This window comes from Ranitomeya imitator, chromosome 1, assembly GCF_032444005.1.
Source record: "Ranitomeya imitator isolate aRanImi1 chromosome 1, aRanImi1.pri, whole genome shotgun sequence".
NCBI lineage: Eukaryota > Metazoa > Chordata > Amphibia > Anura > Dendrobatidae > Ranitomeya > Ranitomeya imitator.
The window spans coordinates 610,017,239-610,024,606 of record NC_091282.1 but is presented as its reverse complement, the minus strand read 5'-3'; the positions used below and the strand labels follow the sequence as shown (position 1 = coordinate 610,024,606).

General features: G+C 53.5%; 1 long non-coding RNA gene across 1 annotated transcript; it reads left to right on the top strand.

Annotated features, from left to right (window-relative positions):
- Positions 1-1,644: 1,644 nt before the first annotated feature.
- Positions 1,645-6,803, top strand: LOC138657964 (uncharacterized). Its single transcript, XR_011317277.1, has 3 exons — positions 1,645-1,777; positions 6,086-6,195; positions 6,613-6,803. It is a non-coding gene; the product is annotated as an uncharacterized lncRNA (long non-coding RNA).
- Positions 6,804-7,368: the final 565 nt, after the last annotated feature.

Genomic DNA, 7,368 nt, shown 5'->3' with positions numbered 1-7,368 from the left:
ATATAATGATAAATCCCCCGTGTCCTGAGATATCGGGATATAATGATAAATCCCCCGTGTCCTGAGATATCGGATGTAATGATAAATCCCCCGTGTCCTGAGATATCGGGATATAATGATAAATCCCCCGTGTCCTGAGATATCGGATATAACGATAAATCCCCGTGTCCTGAGATATCGGATATAATGTAAAATCCCCCGTGTCCTGAGATATCGGATATAATGATAAATCCCCGTGTCCTGAGATATCGGATATAATGATAAATCCCCCGTGTCCTGAGATATCGGATATAATGATAAATCCCCCGTGTCCTGAGATATCGGATATAATGATAAATCCCCCGTGTCCTGAGATATCGGATATAATGATAAATCCCCGTGTCCTGAGATATCGGATATAATGATAAATCCCCCGTGTCCTGAGATATCGGATATAATGATAAATCCCCCGTGTCCTGTGATATCGGATATAATGATAAATCCCCGTGTCCTGAGATATCGGATATAATGATAAATCCCCCGTGTCCTGAGATATCGGATATAATGATAAATCCCCCGTGTCCTGAGATATCGGATATAATGATAGATCCCCGTGTCCTGTGATATCGGATATAACGATAAATCCCCCGTGTCCTGAGATATCGGATATAATGATAGATCCCCGTGTCCTGAGATATCGGATATAATGATAAATCCCCGTGTCCTGAAATATCGGATATAATGATAGATCCCCGTGTCCTGAGATATCGGATATAATAAATCCCCGTGTCCTGTGATATCGGATATAACGATAAATCCCCGTGTCCTGAGATATCGGATATAATGATAAATCCTCGTGTCCTGTGATATCGGATATAATGATAAATCCCCCGTGTCCTGAGATATCGGATATACAGTAATGATAAATCCCCCGTGTCCTGAGATATCGGATATAATGATAGATCCCCGTGTCCTGAGATATCGGATATAATGATAAATCCTCGTGTCCTGAGATATCGGATATAATGATAGATCCCCCGTGTCCTGAGATATCGGATATACAGTAATGATAAATCCCCCGTGTCCTGAGATATCGGATATAATGATAGATCCCCGTGTCCTGAGATATTGGATATAATGATAGATCTTCGTGTCCTGAGATATCGGATATAATGATAAATCCCCCGTGTCCTGAGATATCGGATATAATGATAAATCCCCCGTGTCCTGTGATATTGGATATAATGATAAATCCCCCGTGTCCTGAGATATCGGATATAATGATAAATCCCCCGTGTCCTGAGATATCGGATATAATGATAAATCCCCCGTGTCCTGAGATATCGGATATAATGATAGATCCCCGTGTCCTGAGATATCGGATATAATGATAAATCCCCCGTGTCCTGAGATATCGGATATAATGATAGATCCCCGTGTCCTGAGATATCGGATATAATGATAAATCCTCCGTGTCCTGAGATATCGGATATAATGATAAATCCCCGTGTCCTGAGATATCGGATATAATGATAAATTCCCCGTCGTGTCCTGAGGTATCGGATGTAATATAGGGTATTATGTGGTCCTATTACACGTTGCTGTGGTTACACCATTTTATTTTTAAGTTCTGGTGCCCACAGTTAAAATGGCTGCCGAGAATCCGATGCCCCGGTTATGTAGAGCGACTGATTGGCTGATGCAGGGTGGACATGACTCTCGGTCGTTGCTGGGTTTAATTTGAGCGCGAAATGAGGAGGACTCGGAGATATGGCAGCAGTCGGAGCCGCGGTGAGAGGTGAGGAGACGGGGATGAGCGCTGGGCTACGGGCGGGGGCTGTGGGAGCGTGACCCGAGAACTGCGCGTATTACTGCAGGAGGGCGTGGTTTACTACTGATTTTTACATGGGCGGTCTCAGTAGGATGGGGGGGGGGTAGCCTGAACGTGCAGGGAATTTAGGAATTTAGTGGTGAGGGTCTGCTGGTCATGTGACAAGGCGCGTGGTGCTGACATGTTTTCTGTTGTGAAAAAGGGCTCAATGCTGATAAAAGAAGAAAACCGAAATTCCGATGCTCCGCCCCCAACCAGGGACCTTCTCCAGCTAACGCCCCTTCCAGCGCCCCGCCCCGAACTTGGGACCCTCTTAATCAGGCACCCCGCCCCCAACTGGTGACTTTCTCCATCAGACGCCCCTCCCCCATTCCAACACCTCATGCCTACACCGCTGGTGCGACTACCCCCCCATGACCGCTGGCCTGACACCCCCGTCCCATCACCCCTGGCCCCCAGCTCCCCATCCCAACACTGCTTGCTCGACTATCCCCTGTCCCATCACCGCTGGTCCGACTCCCCCGATCTCGACACCCCTTTGCCAGCCCCCATCCAGACACTGCTGACCCAGTGCCCTTTCTCCATCCCGTCACCCCTGGCCGACACTACTCCTCCATCTCAACATTGCTGGCCCAATGCCTCTGCCCCATCTCAACACTGCTAGCTGGACTCACCCTACCGCATCCTGACACCCCATCCCGAAACTGCTGGCTCAATGCCCCAATTCGGCAACGAACGCTTGCCCTACGCCCTTCCTATATTCCGACACCCCTTAACCACAGACCCCTCATCCATCCTGACACCCCTGACCCGACACTGCTCCCCCATGCCAGCACCGCTGCCTCAACGCCCCTTACCCATCCCCCTTCCCCATCCCGACTCTCCCCATCCCAACACCGGTGGCCTGACTCTGCCCATCCCAACAGCACTGGCCCGACTCTCCCCATCCCAACAGCACTGGCCCGACTCTCCACATTCTAACACCGCTGGTCCCGACAGCCCTCCCCATCCCAAAACCGCAGGCCCCCACTCCCCCATTCCAACACTACTGGCCCCAAACTCCCCTGCCCCGATCCCAATGCCGCTTGCCTGACTCCCCCGACTTTAACACCCCTTTGCCAGCCCCCATCTAGACACCGCTGACCCAGTTCCCCTTCTCCATTCCATCACCCCTGACCGACACTACTCCTCCATCCCAACACTGCTGGCCCAACGCCTCTGCCCCATCTCAATACCGCTATCCTGACTCCCCTACCCCATCCTGACACCCCCCATCCCGCTGGCCCAACGCCCCAATTCGGCACCGCTTGCCCTACGCCCTTCCTACATTCCGACGCCCCCTGATCCCCAGACCCCTCATCCATCCTGACACCCCTGACCTGACACTACTCCCCCATGCCAGCACCGCTGGCTCAACGCCTTTTAGCCATCCCGACACCCTCGGCCCAACTCCCCTTCCCCATCCTGACACCCCTGATCCAACACCCCATGCCAGCACCATCGGCTCAACGCCCCTGACCCGACGCACCTCAGTCATTCCAACATCACTGGCCAAACACCCCTCGCCCATCCCGACACCCCTGACCGACTCCCCTCCCACATCCGCAAGACCCCTGAACCAACACGACACCCCTCTCATCCCGACACTGCTGGCCTAACGCCTCTCCCCCATCCTGATACTCCTGGCCCAACACCTCTTCCCCATCCAGGCATTCCTAGCCCGACACCACTCCCTCATCCCAGCCCCCTGTTCACAACCACTCCCTTTCTTCTCGACGCCCCTGATCCTCACCTCCCTCCCCCATCGCAACTCCCCTCCCCTATCCCAACACACCTGGTCCGATACCACTCCTCCATCCCAACACTGCTAGCCCAACTGCCCTCCCCCATCCTGACATCCCTGGTCCGACTTTTCTTTTCCATTCCGTCACCTCTGGCACGGACGCCCCATTCCGACGCCCCTGGCCCGACGCCCCTCCCCCATCCCAACACCGCTGGCCCGACTCCCCATCTCAACACTGCTGACCTGGTGCCGCTGCCCCATCCCAACACCGCTGGCCCGACTCCCCTTCTCCATCCTGTTACCCCTGGTCTGACACCACTCCTCCATTCCAACACTGCTGGCCCAATGCCCCTGCCCCATCCTAGCACTGCTAGTGTGACTCCTTCCCCATCCCGACACCTCTGGCCCCATGCCCTTCCCCCCCATCCCGATTCCCGTGGCCCAATTCCCCTCCCCATCTGGATACCCCTGACCCGCTGTCCCATGCCAGCACCGCTGGCTCAACGCCCCTGACCCAACGCCCCTCAGCCATCCCAACATCGCTGGACAAACACCCCTTCCCAATCTCAACACCCCTGGCCTGACTCCCCTCTCCCATCCTAACACACCTGGTACGTCTCCTCTCCTCAACCCAGAACACCCCTGAAACAACGCAACTCTTTCATCCCAACACCGCTGGTCCAACACCCTTCCTTCATCCCGACGCCCCCTGATCCCCACGCGTACTCTTCCCATCCCAACACTGCTGGCCCCATCCAGACACCCTGGTCTAAAGCCTCTCCTCCCATCCCGACACCCCTCTGTTCCCAACCCCCTTCTCCCATCCTGATGCTCTCTCGACATCCTCAATCCCGACACCCCTGGCTTGACACCATCCCCCTGTCCGAACACCGCTGGCCTACCTTCCCTCCTCCATCCTGACACCCCTGCCCTGACGCCTATCCCCCATCCCGACACCTCTCTCCCGTTCCAAAACCGCTGGCCCGACTCCCCTCCCCCATCTCGATGCCCCCCCGATCCCCACGCTTCTCACTCTCCATTCCGACAACTTGGGCCCCATGCCCCTCCCTCATCCCAACACTTCTTCCCCATCCCAAAACAGCTAGTCTGACGCCCCTTCTCCATCCAGACACCACACCACTGGCCGATGCCCCTCCCTTCTTGACACCTCTGGCCCAATGCCCCTCTCACTGATATCCCTGGATCACCACGCCCCTCTTTTTTCCCGACACCCCTGGCCCCACAGCTGTCCCCCATCCTGATAATAATAATAATAATAATTTTATTTATATAGCGCCAACATATTCCGCAGCGCTTTACAAATTATAATGATACCTCTCCATCCTGACACCCCTCTGCCATCCCAACACTTCTGTTCCTTACACCTCTTGCCCCACGCCCCTCCCCATCCCAACATAACTGGCCAGACTCCCTTTACCATCCCCATCCTGACACCTCTGGCCCAACGACCCTCTCCCATCTCGAAGGCCCCGGATCACCACTCTTGACTGGCCCAACGCCCCTCCCCGATCCCAACTTACTGCGATCTGTTAATCCTGGCCCAACACCCCTCCCCCACCCTAAACCCCCCCGATCCCTATAACATCATCCCGATAACCCTCCCTCATCCAGACAGCCTGCAATCCCTAAACCACTGGCCCGACATCCCGATACCCCTGGCCTGACACCCCCCCCCCCTAAGCTCAGATAGAGGATAGTCAGCCCCACTTTGCAAGTAGTGTATTTTATTGTACAAGAAATAGTCATACACCAAAGTGTGCAATAGGTGATCGTTTTTTGTCAAACATTGCTAGATTTGGTGATACAGAAAATGTAGGGTGGCTGCCTCGTGAGCTTTTTAGAGAATGTTATGCTGTTCAAGAGGAGGGTATATGGAGAGATGTCCGGGGAGCTGGGTGAAAAGTGCAGTGTGTGCTAAGCTGTGGTGCAGAACTGTTTCTTGTATAATAAAAGACACTATTTGCAAAGTTTCTGTGAGTGCAGCTGACTATCTTCTGTCTGACTACTTGGATCCATCCAGTTCGGCCAGCACCCCCACAAATTGCTGAGTGCACATCCTGTCTATTACCCCCAATCTCGACATCCCCCTCCCCCCACCCGCAGCTTAACCCCCTCTTAATCTCGACCCACAACCCTGGCCCTGCCACCTCACAGCCATTTGACAGTCCCTACCCCGCCACCCCCAGGCCCCGTCACCAGGAGGATGTTGTGGTATGGGCTATTATACTGTAGTTAGGACAGGTACTACAGTGGTAAGGAATAGGGTTGAGGTACTTTGGTGAGGAGGTACAGAATATGGTGTATGGGGTGGAGTGGTGGGGTCCGTGGATTAAAAGGAGGGACGAGGAACAGTAGTTAACTGGTGGGCGGGGTATATTAGGGACTGGGTATGTTGGTTAAGTGGTGGGTGGGGTATATTGCAGGGGCGGGGTACACAGCACTTCTCTCATTGTTGTAGTTTTGCTACTCAGATTTTGAGGAGGCCATACAGGAGATGAATATGGAGCTGGAAAGACTGAGCCGCAATATCCGAGACGTGACCCAGTACCAGGCACACGTTTTTCAGGTCACTGAAGTGCTGGTAAGTCCCTGGACTGGACAGTGCTGGTGTCGGCAGACCACCTCCTCTCTCTGTCTGTCTTCGCCTTCCTCCTCTCCCTGTCTGTCTTCGCCTTCCTCCTCTCCCTGTCTGTCTTCGCCTTCCTCCTCTCCCTGTCTGTCTTCGCCTTCCTCCTCTCCCTGTCTGTCTTCGCCTTCCTCCTCTCCCTGTCTGTCTTCGCCTTCCTCCTCTCCCTGTCTGTCTTCGCCTTCCTCCTCTCCCTGTCTGTCTTCGCCTTCCTCCTCTCCCTGTCTGTCTTCGCCTTCCTCCTCTCCCTGTCTGTCTTCGCCTTCCTCCTCTCCCTGTCTGTCTTCGCCTTCCTCCTCTCCCTGTCTGTCTTCGCCTTCCTCTCCCCCACATTCTTCTCCCCTGTTCTAATCTCCCTACCATCACCTCTAGTGCTCCTGGATGGAAAACATTGAAAGATTGGCCTTACACAGGGCTCAGCTGCCCAGCACCCCCGTTCATGACCTGGATGTGAAGCGATCCCCACCAGACCGCCACCCCCCCCGGGTGCCTACTTCACTGTGGATCTGAGGATGAAAGTTCTTCTCTGTCTACCCTGTAATAAATGCTGAGGATGCGCCTAATCTCAGTCCTTTACCTATGGCATAGATTATAGGGGTAGGTTATTGGGGGAGTATGAGTTATGGGGTACAGAGGGAGATTATGGATTGAGCAAGATGAAAACAGATTCCAGAATTGCCATTTTTTGTGCACTGCGGTGAAAAGTATGCAGGTAGCCAACAATAGTAGTGAAGTAAAGTTCAGCTGGCCACACGGTAACAAGCGATCCACAGAAAAGTGCAGCTTTGTAAGCACCAACGAAAACCATTCATATAGCCCATAATCATTGTTTGGGTCTGGCCCTAGAGTTTATCGTCCCCTTCAATAAGCTGCAGAGACTGACTACAATCAGACGGTGCAGTACTGCAAACATGGTGAACAGAACAGCAGAGCAGAGAGAGGACCATAAGGTAGGGGTATGTGCACACGTTGTGGATTTGGCTGCGGATCCGGCCCTGCGGATCCGCAGCAGTTTTCCATGCGTTGTACAGTACTATGTACACGTATGGAAAACCAAATCCGCAGTGCACATGCTGCGGAAAATTCAGCGCAGAAATGCTGTTTATTATCTGAAGCATGTCAATTCTT